The following is a 21487-nucleotide window of genomic DNA, read 5'->3' as shown; positions in this document are numbered from 1 at the left end:
TAAAGTATTCAACAGTCTAGGACTTGTCAGCCTAGTAGAGATGATGGAACTGTGATATGGTAAGGTTCTGTAAAACTCCTGTCGAGAAAGTAGGTGAGCATGGAACAGGAGGCACACAGTGAAATCAGACTTCAAAACAAACAAAATCAGTTCAAAACAAACAAAATCAGTTCAAAACAAACAAAAGAAACTCAGTGTAGGGATTCACAGGTATATTTGCTGTACAGTGTATACAGTGTGAACTTAAGGGGAGTTTGGACAAACGTTGGAAGACAAGATACATTGAGGTTAGTAAGTGGATGAGCAACAGCCCCAGGAAATCTGATTTGAAAACAGCTGGAGGTTGTGAGTGTAAGAAGGTGGAGTTGTATGCTTGTCTTGTTTTTCCTCTTCCCTCAACAGCTACTTATGGTAATTCTTGTTGGGTTTTTCAAATAGGGGTGGGACGTGGTAGTTTGTTTTCTATACTGTGGTGAGTTTGACAGTTACAGTTATGGTATTAAAAATGCTTGATAGTGCATATGAGTGATCTTAGTTCTAGCTTCTAGCTTTTGTCATTATGGTATTCATTACTGTAACGTTTGGTGGGCTTCTTTGCAACAGCTGTAAGTAGCATTTAAAGGAATGTGTAGTGCAGTTCTGTCTCTAGATGTTTTGCAGGTAATATTTTCAAAATACTTAGTTTTCTTAAAGTAGATGGAAACTTTCTTTTTGTTAGTGTTTGATACTACTTCATGTATATGAAAATATTCACAAGATTGTAGAATGCTCAGTATAGTTAAGTAATGGGTTTGTTTGTGTCTTCTTTCAAAAAAACACATCTGTTTTTATCATTAATTCTACTGTAGATGATGATAGAACTGAAAGTGGCTCTGTTGGAGAAGGGCATGTTTCCAAGGATCTCCTTCTGGCTTTCCTAATCAAACCAGAAAAGTACTGTGGTCTGCCTTATCTCACTGAAGAGGGCATTAGTGTCACAGTGCTTTTTCTGAAGTGGCTATGTGGTTGGCTACAGCTTTTTAAAAATTTTTTAACAGATGTGCTTGCATGTTATCAGGTGGGTTGCAGTCACTGTCCTCTGCTGTCATCTTACTCAACATGGGGCTTCTGTGATGTGAAGTCAAACGACAGGTCTCTGCATACAAATTTTTTTCCTACTAGCATAGTGAGCTTAGACTGGTGCTTTGCCTTTATGGCTGGACAAGGGTAACTGAGGATATGTTTGTACTGCATAACTGAGGACTGTGCAGGAAACTCTCCTCCCCCACAAGTTTGTGGCATCTGGCTGAACAAATGCTCTGCACAAGTTCAAGCAATACAGTTAGAGCTGTGTGGCAGTGCCCTAGCTAAATAGCCCTGATCAGAGAGAATTGTAGTAGCTTGCCAGCCTTGCAGACTTGAAGCCATGACTTTGGAGAGACAAGCTGCTTTTCTCTGTTGTGCTGTTTGGGTACGGTGCGTACCTTGTACAGCTTGGACTGTGTTGTGGGCCTCTGTAAGCTTTTAAGTGTATGTCTGGCAGTCTTTCTGAGTTCTTGAAAAGTTACCATGGGTGTCAAAAACTTGTTGTGTTACTTGAGAACTTTCATTACACTTCATTGTAGTGGTTCTATTTTCTGTCCGGAATTAGCTGGGGTGGTACCAAGTTGAGTAGTTTTTGGTTTATATCAATGTCATTTATCTGCCTCTGCAGGTGACTTGACATGTCATCAGATTTGTTGGGGGCCTTTGAATATTGATGCCTGTTACTCAAGGGTATCTGTTGCCCAGGACGTTTCCGTGGCCCTGAAGCAGTAGTAATACTTAGTAAATAGAATTGCTCTATAACTAGTGTTAGATAAAAAGCAGAGTATAAGTATACTTTGAGTATACTCAAACTTAGCTACAGAAGGTCTGCAATGAATATTGTCATGTTTTTGGAATAGCACATTCTGGAATGATAAAGTTTAGGGATACATCAGATTTTTTTGCTAAAATGAAGATAGATGCCCAGCTAATGTTTTGAAATAGTGCTATGAATAGTGAAATTCAGCTGAGTGTTTTGTAAGTAAGGACACAGAGATGAGCACCAACTATTAGTTGTGTAGATCAGAAAATGTCTGAATGGTAAAATGAGAATTTTGATTATTTTACAGGTCATCTTGCAATATTCCTAAATATTTGCATTTCTAAATTTACATTTGCAAAATTACCAGTAGATGAAAGTATTACATTATTTTTAAAAAAGACCAACATGTATATGAAATGGCCCAAATCTCAAATCTACCTTGCTGGCATATCTCAACACCTATTAGAAACAATTATCTGTCTGAGAGTCTCGTGTTCGTGCATGGCACCCTCAGAGTTCCTTGTTTCACTGGGAATTAAATTCTCAACACTAGAGTGTCATAACTTATAAAATGTACATTTTAACCAGTAGATGGAGCCATTTTAGTTATGTATCAGCCTGTCTATTTACCTAAGTTTGAAAAACTTTGTTTCATAAAGTGTTGTCAGTCATTTTGTCTTTAGAGGATGGCTTCCAATTTTTTATTCATTTCTTTACCTACAGAGAAGACTAAATGTTTTAATCTTCCAGTAACAGTGCCAGGACTGTACAGCAGGAAGGCTATTCCATTTTCATGTGGAGAAAAAGGTGAATGCTTGTTCTTTGTGGGAATTACAGTTGTATCTGTAAATAGTCCAGTGTCACATGAGTAGAGCTTTGTACACCTTGTGTTGCCTGAAGTATCTTTTTGGAATATTGATCCATAGTGGTGTTAGATATCTGACAGTCTGGATGCTCTTGTGACTTCTGACCAGGAAAGGCCCAAAGTTTTTTGAGCTTTTTGAGCTTTTGTTTTTCCTTCTCCAGTCCCTTAAACTAAAATGACTCAAACCCATGTAATGAAATGGTTGTCCTGTTTGGATATACTGGCGTCAGTTGTCTTGTTTCAGCAGTGCTGGAGTACTTCACAACCTTGAAATACCCCTGGTTTATTAATTCTAGCAAGTCCCATTTTAGCAGAAGCATTCCCAGTGCCGTGCTCATTGTATTATTTTGTATTATCTATCCTTCAGAAGATATAGGATCCTCTTTTCTAAAAGTTTTTTTCTGAGTTTGACTCTGTCTCTGCATTATATCCTTAGTAATGTACCACCTAGACCTTCCCTTTCCCTCTCTCTTCTGTCTTTTGCTTTGAAGATGAGTTTAGATTAACACATTGCCAACTTGTAGTACCTAATTCAAGTCTTCATTTGAACTCTCACTACGTGATACTTTGTGAAGTATAGGTGAGTCATTTTCTTTCCCAGAATCCTACTGAGAGATTTTGAGATTTCTTGTGGCTCAGGGTTTTTGTGGTTGTTGGTTGGATTTTTACTTATTCAAACTAATTGCAAGTTTAAATTTTCTACAATTTTTACAGAATGAGTACTCATACTTTTCATATGATGTAGTTGTGCTGTAAGGCATCTAGACTTAGATTCTTGCTAGTAGTGCTAAGATAATATCCTGAAATATCAGAATATTTTTAAACTTAAAAACAGACTTGAAGATTTTTTTAAACTTAAGTAGATGCTTCCGGATTGGGCACCTGTTGTCAAACTGTTGCCCCAGTTTAACAGAATGTCTGGAGTCTGCCTCCAGACAAACTGGAGCTTCCTGTGAATGAGGCATGTGGGTGGAAACTGTAGAGAGGAAGTGGGAATTACAGAGAAGCATCCCCTGTGTGTTGGAATTGTGCTGTTTGACCTACTCTGCCCTCTGCTACTGTTGCTTTTACAGTGCAGCTATAGTTCTGAGGATCTGGTAGCTGAGATCTGCTTGCAGGTGGGGTGAACTGAGGACTTGTATGAAAACCTGGCTGTTTTTTTCAGTTACTGTTTTTACTATGAGGACATGTATTTAGAGTGTGTATGTGGAAATACTGTCTTAAAAAACTGTGTTTCCCTAAAATGTAAAGTGAAGATTTCTTTTTTCCCTTACTCATTTTTGCACTAGGCTGATTCCTTTTCATTTTCCATGACTAATGTCTACTAAATATATGCTGGCTGTATCTTGACTGGGATCTGTTTTGGGATGAAGAAAAAGGCAGCTAAGTTATTGTGAATACCTAGGTTATGGCAGGGATAGTGATGCCAGTAATTCCTTACTTGAAAAAGTTAAGAATTTGCTTCCACAAAAAATGCTGCCACTGAACATTGTGAACACACTGATAGTTTCACTGGCATATTATAATCAGAAGACTAGAGAATCTCTAATCAGCCTGCTTTGCATGTATGTCTTTGTTACCAAAGAACAGAAAGAAGTTAAAGCAAATCTGTTCACAGAGCTGTTGTAATAGAATCTTGTTTGGTATCCATTTCTCAACTGTGACTGCTTCTCAGTGCAAAAATTGTGTTGCTGTGTCAAGAGATTCAGGCTGCTGTGTCCTGGATCTCAAAAATCATGCCAAGTGGAAGCATGTGTTATTTTTTTCTTTTAGATAGGGTTATGAGTAAGCTAATACAGCTAGTAAATCACATTTATTGCTAACTGATCAGATTTCCAGTTTGCATTTAGAAGCCCTAATTCTTCACATTTTCTCTTTTTTAAATAAAGGATGGCTAGCAGATGCTGGTATGAATAACACCTTGTTGTACAAAGATTTATTTTCTGGTTCTGCTGTATAACTTCACTTTTGGATGAAAAATTAAAAGTTTGTTTTCTCCCTTTTGTAGTGCCTTTTGCATCCATTATTATTTTCAACCACTGCAGAGCTCTGGTTTATCTTAACTCCACCCCTGCACAATTAGATAATGTCTGTATATTCCTCCCACTCCTGCTTCCACCTTTCATGTATTCTGTTTTGCATTTGAGCTCAGCCACAGGTTCCCTTTTCTTTGACTGGTCCACTGGTCCATTGTCAGGTCTGCTTGAACTCCTACGTGTTGTGCTTTGAGGATGTTGTCCTCACAGGTCAGCCAGTACTCTCAGGCTTTGCTTTCACCCTCCGTTGTGGTCTCCTGGGAGATTCTGCAAGCAGGTCCGTGGACAAGGTGAAATCTGCTCTCCTGAAGTGCCGTGTTGTAACTATGTATTGGGTTGTGCCCTGTATGCTCTAGTATTTGTCTTTTCTCCCTCTCTCAGGACTTTAAACTCTATGATTTCATGATTGCTACAGCCAAGGCTGCTCTTGGCTTTCACATCTCCATCTGCTTCTTCCTTGTTTGTGAGTGACAGGTCCAGCAGAGTATATTCACTAGCTAGGTCATCGATGACTTGCACCAAGAAGTAATTTTCAACAAATTCAAGAAAATTCCTGGAGTGCTGGTGTTTGCCTATATTGAACCAGCAGATACTAGTTATTTTAGGCCCTGGAGCATCTGCAATCATGAAGTTTCCTTAAGCTTTCAAATGAAGCCTTTTGCTGCAGCCTCCTCTTCATCGGAGGTCAGTAGCAGGTACCTAATACAAAGTTGCCCGTGTTGGACTGTTCTCTCTCTGATCCTTACCTATGGGGTCTTCAATGCCTTGTCACTTGTTCCAAGCAATGCAGGAATCCCTTTGCATAGATTTAAACTAACCATGTTCCTTACCTTTCCAGGCTGTTTTTCCTAAAGCATCTCTGACCTTCCGTTGTAGTACCTCAACCATGTGAGCTGTCCCACCATCACTCTCTAATTCCCATGAGGTTATAGCTCTGCAGTGGTGCATGGACTGAATCCTGGTACTTCCCATGCTGTGTAGAAGCACTTGAGATCGGCTCACAGACAGGCGACTTCCACGAGGGAAGTGTGTGAGCCTCCAGACTTGTGTTCCCACATCTTCACTTCTCCTCAGTGTGACAACCTTTCTTCACCATGCCTAGTTTAAAGCCATACTCCCAGAGTTATTGTTTCTGGCGACAAATACACTCCTGCCACACTTTGTCAAAGGGATTCCTTTTCCTGGAAGATGTTTCTGTGGTCATAGCGCAAAAGCTGTGCTGACAGCCATGCACTGACCCTCTGGAAGCATCTAATCTGCCCTAAGCCTTTTGCTTCTCACTGGAGAGACTGAGAAACACTGCATGGGCTTCCTTGCTCACAATGCTCAGTAATCACTCTTGATTTGCTCAATAGTTGCATTTTGGAGGTGTCACTGGTGTCCGTATGGATAAGCAGGAAAGTCCAGTAGTTTGAGGATTGGATGAGCCTGATTTATTCATCGTTTGGCAAACAGGAGACCTCCCAGGACCTCCTGCTTATCTTATCTTCCCTGTTGTGCCATATGTTGATCTCCTGCAGCTCTTTCACCTGGTCTGCTCAGCAGCTCAAAGATAGCACACCTCCCATAGGGTGAGGGAGGCCACTGTGATTCACAGCAGTGAGCCACGGAGGAGCAGCATAGCCTTCCTGCAGGCCAGCATCTGGATGGTGACATCCTCCCTGTGCAGTTCTTGGAATTGGGATGTACCTGTTCCTTTGGCTGATGTTGGAGACTTCACCTTGTAACGTTGCACAAACTTTAAAGGTATTTTGGGCCTTTTGTAACTTAGGCTGTGAGCTGCTGGGCCATCTGTTGCCTGAACCCCGGTAGATCGATGTGCTGTGCCCAGGTTTATATTGTGAAACTATTACACTACCATCCAGTTCTGTTCACAATATAGATTTAAAATACATTTGTTCATGTGAATGCTTTGGTCTACCTGCAGCTGGTTTTTGATGGGCATATCATGTCAATATTACTTTAACAACTTCAGTGCTGTAAACTTGTAATGACTGCTATTTCTTCGAGGCAAATATTCAGTAACAGTGATCATTAAAGTCTTTTGTTGGCTGGTGCTGTTGCTTTGGCTGATGTTGCATAACTTCGTGGCTTCTCAGCTTGGAGGGACCAAACACAACAGATTTTCATATTCATGTTTTGCCAGATCATGTGCCTGTAATAATCAGTATCTCTTTCCCTTACCTGGAAATATTTAACAGCATTTAATAAATAGCTCATTATGTAGAGCAGAGAGAGTTCTACCATACTGGAGATGCTTCAGTTTTTTGAAAACCTTTTTTTTTTTTTCCTTTTTGTTTGTGATGTCTGTAAACTTAGTTTGTTATAGGTGGAAACACAGTGGCTTCAGTCTATGTTCTAGGAATTTCTTCATCTGTCTCTTTTACAGAGGGATTTTAACTGAATAACGCTACTGGTGCTTAGAAGGGTGAGTACTAAGCTAGAGGATCTTCTTTCCTAGTTGCTTACCAGAATGTAAGTTCTCTGACAAAATCATGAAGTCAAAGGACTGATTGCAAACTCTATAGCGTTCTAAGCAACAAGGTAGAATTCTTTAGTCTACTGCCACATTTATTGCTTCTTTGTTTCTATTAAAGAAAAAAAAACTATTGGAAAGATTGTATTTAACCTTACTGCTTGTTTTAGGCTACTGATTTTTGAAATTTTTTTTCCTTTGCCTTATACAGCACTATTGTGAAGATATACTATTATGTAAGCACATGCATTTCTTTAACATGTCAAACATATTTCCAAACAGACTTTGTGTACAAAAAAGGAAATGAGAAACTTCTTACTGAATAGCCACAGTTGGTGTTCCTGTTAGTGTAAATTCTTCTTTTTTTTTTTTTTTTTTTTTTGTCAAATGGCTACACCCTACCAGCCATGAATTTTAAAACTGTTTATATAAAAACAAACAGATAGCATCTGATGATTGTTATGACTCATTTAAGGAAGTGATAAACCCAAGAGTAGCAGGGATCCTTTCCTTTTTCAGCTTGTTTTTTTTTATTAACTTTGCTGTGCTTGTGTGTGATTGAGAGATATCAAAAAGGAAATTAATTAAGCAGATACTTCTAATTAATATTTGAATTTGAATTGCAGATACATAATGTTTCTGCTTATAAATTAAGTTTACAAAACCAGTTTTAATTTTAGATTGCAATTACAAGCAATTTGATTAAAGCTATTGTATCTGATTTTTGTGGAAATCCCTGAGTTTTTCAAACTGCAGATATATGTCCAAAAAAAACCAACTTTTTCTTTTGCTTGTTGGCATCAGTGTTGCCATCCATTACCTGCCTTAACTGCTGTTGCTATATGAAATGCTTACAATTGCTTTACATGTTTTTAGAAACATAACCAGAGGGCTTTTTCAGCATATTGGGCAGTGTATTTTGCTAGATCAACTTTGACTGCTTTTACTGAAATATGTAAATGGGCATAGTTCTGTGTGTTGTAAGAATAAACATTTTTGGGCCTTGTTTTATACACAGATGCTTTAGGTAGAGCTTTAGCTGAAAAAGATCAGTTTGTTGAGAAGTTGAGAGTATTTTTCCTGAAAGTCAGTTGAATGAAGATTTATTTTATAGCCAAGTAAAATTTTAGATTTGAGACTTTAGAGCAGGACACACAAAGGTTAAAAAAATCTTATCACCAGGATAGAAAAAAAATAAATAGGGGTAAAAAATAGATAGGGGTAATAGGAAAAAAAATAAATAGATGTAGGATGCTAACATTTCTTAATGAAACAGCTGTCCACCAAATAATTTTGACATGATAGGAAACCTTGTTTGTCAAACAATGTTTTGTTTGATGTGATTAAATGCAGTGAATTTAGTCCACTTACGGATACAAATAACTTTTGCATAGTGCAGATGGGCTTGGTAGGCAGCCTGTTGGCTTATAGTTGAGGAAGAAAATGGCCATATTCTGTTGAGTGAAGCCAAATAATGTTAGTGTGAGGCTTTAATTCTTGAGCATGAGTGAGTCGCTTTTGCTGTACAGATATAAATGAAGGGCAAAATATAAATAGGGATCTGAAAAAATTTGATATGCTCAAGGTCAAAGAATGAACTTGTATTCTGTGTTTTGCATTGACAGAAGGTTTTGAAAAGCCAGGCAAACAAGAAAGTTCAGTGTGCTTTTCTCATTGGTAATGGGGACAAGTTACTGTAAGCCATTTGGTATAAGTGATTTTAGCTAGTCCTAATAAGAAATAACTTGAAATACTCTGCTTTGTTAAATACGACAATGAATTTCTCCCTGTCACATTGAGTGATTTGGTGTATGACTGGATATTTACTGTATTTGCATTGATGGTAGGCCAGGCTGACGATTATAAACTTCCGCATCCTGGAGGCAATGTAAAGGTGAGCATTTGCATGTGAAAATGGTAGTCCTCAAACCAGGTCTGCTTCCTAGTCCACATATATCAACTCTATAGCTGAGTTTCTCTGGGAGAGGGGTGGAAGAGATAGGTCTCACTTTGAAAACCGTGTTGGGTTTGATGTATTAACAAATAATTACCTTCAGCTTTCTAAAGAAAGGTGTATTTTGTCTTTGGCTGTTCTTGGAAGAAATATCTAATGCTTGATGACTATTGCTTAGATAATAACTTTTCAAACAGCTAAAGCTGTAGTCTTGTCTCCCTGAGAGGTTGCTGCAGAATACTTTTGAGTTGAAATTACCACTGTTGCATATTCTGAGTAATGTCACAAGTGTCCACTTCCAGGTGCTGGAGAAGGTTGTAGACAGATGACAATTTTGGTGGCATTGAGAGCACCAGGGACCCAGGAAAATCTGTATCTCTTTTCAGAAATGGCTTGTAGAGAATGGTGGCGGTATTTCCAAGCAGAGATTTAAGTTTGTTTTAGAGGCTGCAGAGGTGGCAAGAGCTGAGGATAGGCATGGGCAGTGGCAGTACAGGTGTCAGGTGCTGTGGAAGCTGTTGAGAGCCCAGGGAGGCTGTGCCTGGGGACCTGAGTCCTTTTAGAAGTGGCAGAAAGGGAATCTGTATTTGTATGCATGCTTGTTTCTGGAAATGAAGTACAAGTGTACAATGTGCTTGAATTTCTAGTGAAGAGTAAAGAAATACATCCCTCCAAGATGGCATGTTTCCTTCTGTCATGTGGCTTGCATTGCTGCTGCAGTCAAGCTCAGAGGATCAATTGCAAGTAAGACTGTAAACAGGTTTATGAATTATGGCCACTTTATGATATGGAGAACCTGTTTCCAGCTTCAGTTGTACTATGGTATAAAACAGGCTCTTGGGTGAAGATAGAATAAAATTTCCTTCCTGTCTTGAGGGTTGCTAAAAAAATCCAAGTACCATGAATGTATACAATATGCTGTACAATTTAATGAAAGCTGAACAATGGCTCTTTTTTGGTGAACAGATTATTTGTGTGTGTATATATTTATCTTAGAGGTGTACTAAATTTAAACGGAAGAAGTTATGTATTGTTAGAGAAAAGAATGGACATGACCTTAATTTGGAGAACTTGCCTCCTGTAGAGCTCTACATCGAAATACTTTAGTACAAATCTAGCATGCCACTAACAAATCCTTAATAAACATTTTTAAGTCCAGTGTTATTCCTGAAATCAAGTGTCGGATGGAAGAGAGGAGAATAATCTGGGAACTGCTTTAAATGTCTTTTTGCTTACATAGGAATCATTAAGATAAGGTAATCGTCAAGAAAGTGTCTTATTGTGAGAGGTGAAATGGGGCAAAGCAGAGCTTGGTGGTGTCCTTCTGTAGGTTCTGTTGTTAAGGTAATTCTTGAGAGTTCTATTGAAAATTACTGTGTAACAGCAAGCAGGAGAGACAAGTTTTAAGTGTTTTGACAAGGCTGTAGTTCTCCCTTTCCCCCTTTATTGCGGTTCATTATTTGGTATCCAGTGCTTTTCATTGTTAGAGTGAGATTTGCCTGACGTCCATCCTTAACCTCATCTGTTTATGATTGGTCAAAGGTTGGTCTCTGTCATCTTGGAGGCTTTTTCCAACTTAATTGATTCTGTATTGACAGACGGCCTCAAAGGAGCTGGGTTGTCACTAAGTCTCTTGTTCTGTGTGAGCAGTGAATCTGTGATGTTGAAGGATTTCCACAGGATGTTTTCTGTAAAAAAATGTGCTTTGTGACTGAAAAATTGGTGTGCTTATTCCACGTACCTGCAAAATTGACAGTGACTTATACTGCAGCATAGAGTGAAGTTTTCTTGGTGGGTGTAGACCAGTGCTTCTCGGTTAAAGTGGGAAGGAACATTTGTAACTCAGCAGCCTTTCTGTTTCATATACTGATTCAGGTATAACTGAAAACTGACTTCCTTTAAAGTAGTAAAACATTGCCCTTCCTTGTGTTACTGTGCTGCTGTCTCTCAACTTTGGCCCAAGTTGCTAAGCTCCAAGCAAAGTGTGTTCTAGGCAGAGACCCACAGCAGCTTTCCAGTATATTAATTCTAGGCAGATAGTAATGTAATAAAAGCTGAAATGTAAATGTGCCCTGTATGTGACAGCATTTCTTTTGTTGGTTCTCTCTGCCATGTGCTTCATCTTACTGAAGAAATTGCTTCTAAGCCCCCTAAGCTCTGAGAAGGCAGCTTTGTTAGAAGTACCAGAAATTGAAGAGCCTATAAATATAACCCTATTTTTCCATAGTGATTGTCCTCTGGGACAGGCATGAGCAGTGATGTCTTAATTTTACACCACCAGTGGGGACAAAAAGTTTCAAAACAAGTTATATGCTTTATATTCTATATGACATAAAGGTCAATAATCCTATATCAATCCAAATCATAGAAAATCCAATCCTGAAAACTGTTGGTTACAAGTGAAGCAACAAGACTCTGAGCCCATGTAAAAAAAGCAGAGCACTTGTTGCAGTTGATGAGTGATGAGGAAGCTGATCTTTGTTAAATGAGCTCTACTAATTATGTAAGTTAATGTGTTAAACTTACTTGTAGCAGGTAGTTTGACAGAAGTCTTATTAATGAGAGCAGTGGTTTATATCAAAGTTGTTCAGAGACTGAACAACTGTAATGAAATGTAATGTGCTGTAATGAAACAGCTGGAATTACCTGGTTTAAACTGGATAATTGGTTGTGGTCCTGTTATGGTATTCTGAGACCCTCACCTGAGAGCAATCAAGTCTTCTTTTCATCCTAGAAGGTGCTATAGCATACACCAGCAGCACAACAGAGAAGCTGAGGATTGAGCAATTTGTCTTCCTTGGCAGCTAAGGGCTAAGTAAGGTTTCTGGTTTTAAATACTGACTTTTTTGTGTGCATCTCTGTTATTGTAACAGAGAATGTCTGTAATGCAAGGCCTGCTCACTTTGCAAAGAAGTGGTGCCTGATTGTCAAGACAGTGTAGTGTGGGTGAGTTATATTCATGCCTTCTTAGATCATTTATTAGTAATACCCTTTTGCAAGTGGCCCCTTCAGTGGCTTCCTAATTTACAAAAGTTAAAATTTTCCTCTGTGGTGTCATAAATTTCCTGTAAAAGCAACTGAAGCAGAGGATATTTTGTGTTGTGACTATTGCTGTTTGTTCATAAAATCTTGGTGAAGAGGTTAGTGTTAGAAAGATTGTGTTTCAGTTGATACTTCAGAATTAATACAAAATGTTCAGGATATTCCACTTCAGTAGTGTAAGCACTGATGTCTCTCCTTTAGAATAATAGAAATCATAGACTCGTTTAGGTTGGAAAAGACCTTTAAAGTCTTCAAGTCCAGCTATGTTTGTGCTTTGTTAATATGCATTGACAGTTCTATTGGTAACATTAGCAGAAAAGAATTCAGTCAGGTTAGTTTGTAATACCTGGAAAATTTGTGAATGGCTAACTGAAAGAATATGGGAGTTTTTGGAAAAGCTTAGTTATGAAATGTGATATTGCTTTAAAGTATCAATAAGTACATAGAGGTAAAAAAAAATTATTTAAAAAAGAAAGAAAATGGGTAATTTTAGGAAATCCTTAGTGAACGCTCTTCTATCACCCTCTTCCTCCATCCTCCTTAGAAAGTGTTAGCCTGTGAATGTGGCTAATGACATCTCTCAAAACTGCATGCCTATCTTTGTCTCCTAATGCTTCCAAAAAGATTTGTACAAGTGTCGGGTTATCTTGCATATTCAAATTAACACAGAGCAGAAGTGAAACCTGCTGACACAGTGGTTCCAAAAGTCTGAATTGTGGCGTAGTTCCCTGTTGTGCAATGTGCCCAGGGTGCTTCTGTTTAGGAGAGAAGGCATGTTTATGAATGTGTGTAAGTTGCTAATAACATTTTATCAGGTGTTACCAAAAATCCAAAAGTTGCATCCATTATGGAATGAGTCGAAAGTAGAAACAAGCTTCAAATATGTAGAGCAAACTTTTCTTCAGGCTGCTTTATTTCCTAAACAGTAAGGGTAAAGAAGCATTGCAACCTTTTCAACTGCTTTTTGTTTAACATAATTTTCTTGGTATATGAGTATGCAGCTTCACAATTTTCTTCAATAAAAAAGACTGGAAGAACTGCAAGAATGGAGAGAATGAAGGATGGTCTCTGTACTACTGTACAATAACTTCCTGTCTGAGGCTGTCAGAATGCCATGTTTGTTTCCCAGTGTATGACGACATTTCAAATGTTTAAGCGTTATGACCTCAGTTGTCTGCAAAAGGTTCTCTTCCCTTGTATATCTAAATCACTTGATCATGAATGAAAATTTAGAGTCAATGGCAGGATCAGAGTGTGCAAGAGGCTTTTGAAGCAGACTGCTTTCAGGTTCCCCCTAGTGTCTAGGTATGGATGTTGTAATTCTAAAGTGAACTACTTTTTCTTTAGTGGAAGATCTTCCTCTTGGCACAGTTGTTCTTTTCCAGTGAGGAAAGGGCATCTTACGCTTTCTTTGAGTTCCTGTCAATGCACAGGGCCCTCAGACAGCATAAAAAGCTTTTAATGGACAGTTGGCCTGGTTATAAGTATTTTGAAATAGTGATTTATTTGTCTCATTGTCCTTGAATAATTCTGCTTTATATGCTTTAAAAAAACACCAAAACCCCACAAAACAATGGTTCTGGTAGTGTTGATTTTGATAACCAGTGATGAAAGTGTTGCAAGTTGAAGAGTCAGGTCATTTTGCAAACCTCAGTTTTTAAGTGTGTAAAACATTGTTAAAATCAGATATGAAATTATTGCTTCTATTTAAATAAATTACATCTCAGACAAAAGCTCTGAAATTGATGTTAAGATAACCAAAAGCTATGATGTTGTGCTGCCCCAAATATCAAAGTGTATTCAAATGTCAATTAACAGGTACCATTTTCTGCCAAAGTTGAATGTCTTATTGTCATTCAGATACTATCTCATTTGATGAAGGTTAGAGTGCAGTAGAAGCCAGTTTGATTCTGTTTGTTTTTTACAGGGGAAATTTTTACAACTTGCTGTTGGTGATACTTTTCCAACCTGGTTTACAGGAAGTTGATTTTCTTCTGTAGAGTCAGTTCTGTGAAGAAATAAATACAAATTATTCTGTGAGAATAAATACAAATTATTTGGTGGATAGGTTGATTTCTTTGTGTGTGTCCAGACTTAAGTGAAGTAACACTGGAAAAAGGAGCTTTATCATTAGAAAAATGGGCAGTTCCTAGGACAAGTATGTTCAAATTTTTCCTATTTAAATATTTATGTGTTGCTTTTGGGAGTAGGTGAGACAGTTCTAATAAAGCTGCTCTTAACTGTTGTTTCTCATGTATCTCATTTATTTTTTCAAAGTCTCTTCTGTATCAGTTTGAAGTGGAACAGTCTTTTGGAATTGTGGAATGATGAAAGCTGTGTTTGATTGCCAAAAGCCACCACGTAAAGATGTTCTTCCTTCCCAGAAAAAACCCAGCTGAACATTTAAAGTTGTATAAATGCATATGTAATTAAGATATCTGATTGCAGAAATTTATTTGATATCATAACACATCCCCAGGGCTGTTAGCTGTGTTGTTCATATTTTATATGCCGCAGTAAAAGGAAGTACTGGATTCTGTGTAGGTGGTTTCTCTACAAATTTGATAATATTGGAAAGAAATACTTGTTCTGGAGGCTTGGTTTCTAAATAATGGGAAACATAATGCAATTTTCTTTACTTTCTCTTTTTCCTCCTTATCTCATATGTGTAGAAAATTAATTTTGTTGTCAGATAAAATTGCCATTGACTAGAATAACTCTTGCATTCTTTTCAGCATTTGAAAATTCCCTGCTCGCTGTGAAATCCTGAATTAAAAATGTTAAGATAAAGTTCTTGTAGCCACTGGGTGTAGCATATTTGATTCATGTTGCTGGAAGGTCTTTTGCTTAGCTTTCCAGTCTGGATGATATATTTTATGTATTTGTGTTAATGTTCAGTTCACTGTGCATTTGGCTTGGCATTTTAGTTTTATCTGTTAATGGTATCAATTATGTTTGTAAGGACATCTTAAAGCTGTTTCAAGTTCAGGCATAGAGTTCAGGAGGAGACTTTGTGTCTAGGGCAATGACTTTGATTTATTGATGCCAGTTTTAAAGTTCTAGGGCTGGTCAGAACTGCTATGATTGCATCGCAAGAAGTATGGCTGGTGTAGGTTTACTCTGCATGTTCAAATTTGCCTTACAATAAAATCATGGCAGCAGAATTTTTATGGATAGACTTTATGCAATCCTAGATAATTGTCTGTCTTCCAGAAGTCAGTGGGAAAGCCAAAAGCCTGTCCAAGCTCTTTGTTGTACATGCTCCGATTTTGCTTAAAATCATTGTCTCAAATAAATTGTCTTTCCTTGAACATGTATTTGTTCTACTGGATGGTAGTGTACAGATTAAGGTGCATGAAAATGTGGTCTATGACTTTATTAGAAAGATTGGTAACTTCTGTTGTTAATTTTGAAATAATGAAAAATGCCTTTTCAGAGAGCACCCTTCTTAATAGCTCTTGGCCTGTTAGAACTCCCATGCAAACCATGCTAATGCCTTCTGAAGTAGAGAATTCTAAGTGTTAAGCAAATGAAGAGCATCTGATCTGCCTGCCAGGAGTTGGATGCTGTCACCTTTTCTTACTAAGTAGCCCCTCAAGTCATAAATTTACAATAGGAGTCCTACAGCAATTTTTTTTCTCTTTGCAAGAGAAATGTGTGTCCTTCTTTAAAGTACTGTGTTGTCTTTTACATGGTTATTCACAAAACAGAAACTAATAAAATTATAAAACCTGTGTCAGTCGTTGTTGTTCTCGAGACAAAAAATGGAATGGCTGCAGAAGAGGTAGGCTTTTTTTTTTTTTTTTTGGCTAATTTTAGATCTCTAGCTCAGTTTCCCTTTGCATTTTGTCAGCTGAACTTTGCTGTAAAATAAGCAGCGTGTACAGTGGCATGTATGAGTCAGTTGTGCCAGAATCAACACCTTACTTTTAAACTGACTTTTCACAAAACCTGCTAGTAGGTTCTGTGAGAAAACATTACCCTTAATACATCAGAAAATCAACTGCTTGCTTTTTTAAAACAGAAAGGGCTTGTTTGTATAGCTTTACAAGATATTAGGCAAGACAAATAAGAAACAGAAGTGGATCTCCTTTTAAATGTCCTGTCAGTGGCCCTTCTGAAGGACCTTGGACTGACTCCTAGAAATTTCAAGTTCTGAGATTTTTTTATCTCAGGCTTTTTTATTTCTTTATTTCAGGCTTTTCAGACTTTTAAGATTGTTGTGCTTTAGAAATGCAAGAGGAAAATGGAAGAAATTTTGGCAAGAAAGTATGTGTCTTAAAATATGGCTTCATGGTAAGGGTGAGCTGGAACTAACTAGTTCCTGATTTCTAAAAGGGAAAAATGTCATTTCCACTACATCCTTTCTCCTTTCCCATAAGCTGATTCAACTTCTGAAGCCATTGAAAAGCTCAAACAAAACCTTAAAAAACACTACAAGCTCGAAAAAGACTTGTCAGTTTTAGTTTTCTGAAGTGAATGTGGAGTTACATGTTCATTTTGTAATCAGAATCATTGAATCAAGAAATGGTCTGGGTTGGAAGGCACAGTCTTCTAGTTCCAGCACCCCTAGTGTGGAAAGAGACACCTTCAACTAGACCACATTGCTCCAACCTGGCCTTAAACACTTTCAGGGGTGGACAGCCACAGCTTCTCTGGCCAACTTGTTCCAGTGCCTCACCACCCGACAGAAAGAATTTCTTCCTGATATCTAGTGTGAGTCTACTCTCTTTCCATTTGAAGTGCAAGAGACTTTCTCTTTCCTCCAGGGAAATGTGCCCCATCCCTCTAATTATCTTGGTGGGTCTCTTCTGGACTCTCTCCAGCAAGTCCATTCCTTCCTGTGCTGGGAACCAGGTGGGGTCTCAGTGGAGTGGAGTCATGGAATCACCTCCCTAAAAGTACTGACTGCTTTGGCTGGGAATCGAACCCTGGCCTCCTGCGTGGCAGGCAAGAATTCTACCACTGAACCACCAATGCTGGTGATTATTTTTTTTCCCCCTGGCTTATTTTACACGTTGTCTTTATTAAAAAAATACTAAAACAAAAATTTCTATTCCACAAACACACAGGCGCCACCAACTTCCTTGATTTTTCCCCTCTGCATTTCTTCTGAAAACTTTGCTTTCGCAATTGGGAGTTGCTTGTGCAACTTCCTCTTGCCCAGCGCTTTGTAGTAGCCTGAGTACATAATATCAGTGACTGTAGCCAGTCTGGCCTCATTTTTCATGTAATTGAACATTTTCTATTCACTTATGGGTGTCCACAGTTTCCAAGTTGACAGTAGCACACAATTTTTGGTTTCTTTTAAGTGTGTCATGCCTGCTTTTCTGAAGTAACCAGAGTGATGCTTGCCAAAGTTCATCCTGTGATGCTGATTACCACCAGCATTACCATGTCCTCTGGGATGTTTCCTGTGTGTGCTCGTATGGCTGTGGCTGATGTGCCCTCTCAGCTTCTGGGTGTCCCTTAGTCTGGAAGGCATCTTGTCAGTGTGTGCAAGGGCAGGGAAAGAGCTTGGTGCTTGTGAGAGTGAGGAAGGGCAAAGGGGGCAGAAGTGGGACAGCATCAGATCCAATGTAAGGCAAAGATGTTGCATTGTCAAAATATTATGAGAAGAGTAGAAAGTGATGTGACTGGCGCCTTGCCATTTCTCCAAGCTGAGATGTGAAGCTACAGTAGTGGAATTGCGTGGCTCCACTAAAGTCTGAGTCAGACTTTGCTGGTGTTGCCCCATGGTCCTGCTCTACCTCCTCTGGGCTCAGCAGTCTCCCCTGCCTGTGACTCACCGGTACTGAGTGGCATCTGAATTGAAGTGGTAAAATACCATCAGAGCAATTTTACTGCTGGCTCAGTTCCCTGATCTGGCATGTTGCAGGTTCGCATTATGGCCAGCACTAGCACAAAACAGGAATTGCAGGTTTCTGGTACTGTCTGCCTTATTAATAAAATATATGTGGATTGCTAAAACTTTTTTTTTTTGGTAGCTGTGAATTTGATGTGGTAGAGGCTTGCTAGTACACTGGTGGCTGGTTAATATTCAGTGTATGTAACAGTGGTAATAATGTGACTGGCCTTCATGCTGCAAGGATTTCAAATACCTTAAAGTTCCTCAGCATAACTTTGGAGATGTGACTTGTGGACTTTTTATTTTGGTTTTTGTTTTGTGTTTGGGTTTTTTGTTTTTTTCCTTCAGTTTTCAAAAGTTAATTAAAATAATCTGCAGATGACAGCACATGAATCCTGTATGTTACAGCACTTACCTAAAAATTTATGAAGAAATGCTGCTGTAGTTCAGATTGCATGAGCAGACTGTATTTCCATCCTGCCTGCCTGTATTCTTATTTAAAAGAAATGTTGTGGGTCAGCAGAGTGCTGATTCCTCCTCTTGTATTAGTTACCTATAGATATTGGAAACATTGCATTACCCTCCCACTGTAACTTATTCAGTTTTGATTTGTAGGTAGTAATTTTTGTTCACTGTAAAAGTAAATGTGTTGTTAGTAAGTTATTATACAGACACTTGATTTGAATGGGATGCAGTTATATCAAGAGAATTTGAGACATAGGGAAAGCTGAAGGTGAAGAATTAAGCCTTGAATTCATGTGAATTTGTGAGATTCAGTCTTTTGTTTTTCTGTGGAATGACATGTAGGTGAATAATCATTCAAAAATTGTACCATTCATGGGAAGAATTCTTTTATTTATTGGCTGCTGATGGTTGATGGTCTTGTCAAGGAAAGGTTCTGTTTGTGTGTAGTTTGAGCAATTAGTCCTAACTCAGTTATTGGATGGTTTGACTTTTTAAAATTTATTTTTTTGTTTTTTTGTATGCTGTTTACCTCCTGAGGATCTGCTGTCTGGGAAAGCAGATCTTATTGTGCAAGCACTTTAAATAATGTCAATAAAAACAAGATAAAATTATCTGTCTCTTATTGTGCTGCTTCATGTCTGGACTCATCAGCTGTTCACAATGATGCCATCTATTCTAGGGAATTAATCTAGAGGATAAGTGTTTAATATTTGGACATTGACCTGTTGGAGTGAATCCAGAGAAGGGCCACCAAGTTGATCAGAGGGATGGAGCACATGTATGAGGAAAGGCTGAGAGACTTAGGATTGTTCAGCCTGGAAAAAGGAAGGCTTTGGACTTATCTAACTGTGGCCTTCCAGTACCGGAATGGAGCTTACAGAAAAGATGGGACAAGACTATTTAAGAGAGCATGTAGTGACAGGACAAGGGGGAATAGGATCAAATGGAAAGAGAGTAGGATTAAATTAGATGTGAGAGAGAACTGTTTACTGTGAGAGTGATGAGGCACTGCAGTAGGGTTACCAGAAAAGTTGTCGATGTCCCATTCCTGGAAGTCTTCAAGGCCAGGTTGGAGCTCTGAGCAACTCTGAGGAAGGTGTTCCTGCCCACGGAAGGGAGATTGGAACTTGATGATCTTCAGGGTCCTCTTCCAGCCCAAACCACTCCATAATTTAGAATATCTGTATAAATGGTTGTAGAACAGTTAAACATATGGCCTTTCTTAGGCAGTCTTAATAGTGTTGAAACAGCCCTGGTTTATAGTTCTTGTGAACTTGCACAGCAATCTAAGACTATTTTGGGATAAAGAAAAACTAGAATATCTCTCAAAAATGCTGCCAAAATGCCTGGAGATTAATTTAGCTAAAGGCAGTATGTTACAGTTGTAAAGTGAGCAGCTTTGAATTCCTCTGTGTCTCCCTGCCATCCCTTCTTCCCCTCCCCCCAGAAAAAAAAACCAAACAAAACAACAGAAAACTAAAAACATCCCCAAAGTTTAAGAACCCAACCTCCTGAAAACCCCAACAAATTGAATCACCCAACCCTCCCTAGCCTAGCTCAGTGGCATTTGCATGTTGGCCACGTGTTCATGCATGCTGCTGTAAGATAGATCTTGGTGGGGTTCTGTTGGAACATGGTGAATTTCATCCATCTATACTGAGGGACAGTTTTGAGTCCTGGAACATGTCCTGGAAAACTTTACGCACATCTTTTGTTTTTCTACTTCATCAGTGTATTTAGATCAGAATGTGGTGTGATTAATCAAGTAGTACATAGTACACTAGAGAACATAGTAATCTTGCTGTTAATAAGGGTTCAGGTTATAAATTTCAGTAGGATCTCTAGAGACTATGTATTCAGCTGTCCAAATGATGTGCAGTTGTGTAATGTCAGGAGGGCTTAAACTAGTGATCTGCCTCATGTTTGCTCTCAGCGTCCTGGTGGCTTTTGACAGCTGTCCTGCAATGTGCTGAGATACCCAAGACTCCACTACTGGGGCAATACACCAGAGAATATCTGTACAGAATACATCTTTTTTCTTCCCTTCTTTCTTTGGAAAAACCCAGTTCCATGTGTACATGCCAATGCAAGCTGAAGCATGCTGTGCAGGTGTTTGTCTTAGGAACTAGGTGTTACATAGAAAGTGTATTCTGAAAAATACTTGTAGGCAGTAAGACTTTTGGGTTTTATGGCTAATTTAAATTCATTAAATGATGAGCCACTGCTGGCAAAGGTTTCTGTGTTCCCTTGCTAAGGCAGTAATGTTTCTTTGGAGAAATACCCCATATTTAATTTCTTTGTAAAAAGAAACTCCTAGGAAGTTTTTTTTAATATGACTTAATAGGTTCCCCTTTGATGAGAAGCTGAACAAAGCCATCTGTAGAGGTGTTTGACATATGAGCTTTAGACTGTGTTATACAACTTGCCCCCTTCATCATTTTAATTTCCTAGCACCTTGCCTCCCTCCTGAATCCCCCCATGGCCTGGGCCACCCTCACCCTGTCCAAAATAAAGCCTCATTTAGAAGTATTGTCATGCTGTCTCATAATTATTTCTTGCCTTTTTTTTCTTTCCTAAAGAGAGATGCTTTAAGCTTGGTAGATGCTGTCCTTTCAGCTGAATGAAGAAGGGTGGCACTGGGTTGGTTTTTTCGGGCTGCAATGTTAGAAAAGATAGTCATAGTGTCATAGAATAATTTGAGTTGGAAGGAAATATAGGGAATCATCAACTCCAACTCCCTGATCTAATTTTCTCATAAAAGGAAGGGTTGATTTTGGACTGTGGATGCAACTCTTAGCAGCCCACCTCCCTACCCCCCCAAACCAGGATTTTAAAGTATCAATAGATACAGAGTTTCCAGGGCTGCATGTGTGGGTATGTCAGTTTGCTTGCTCTGCAAGCAAGCAAGCACTCAGTTTTCTTGTGCTCATATCTGACTATGTCAGATAGCAGCTGGGCTGGAGCTCATGTGGT

The 21487-nt window shown here is 38.7% G+C and overlaps 1 protein-coding gene and 1 non-coding gene across 7 annotated transcripts in view; one reads left to right on the top strand and one right to left on the bottom strand.

Moving 5' to 3' along the window:
• SLC4A7 (solute carrier family 4 member 7) overlaps window positions 1-21487 on the top strand; it is a 93538-nt gene that overhangs the window by 2932 nt on the left and 69119 nt on the right. The window lies entirely within an intron of this gene.
• Window positions 17111-17181, bottom strand: TRNAG-GCC (transfer RNA glycine (anticodon GCC)). Its single transcript has one exon. It is a non-coding gene; the product is annotated as a tRNA-Gly (tRNA).

This window comes from Haemorhous mexicanus, chromosome 1 (genome assembly GCF_027477595.1).
Source record: "Haemorhous mexicanus isolate bHaeMex1 chromosome 1, bHaeMex1.pri, whole genome shotgun sequence".
NCBI classification, from domain to species: Eukaryota; Metazoa; Chordata; class Aves; order Passeriformes; family Fringillidae; genus Haemorhous; species Haemorhous mexicanus.
This window is presented reverse-complemented; position numbering and strand designations above follow the sequence as displayed.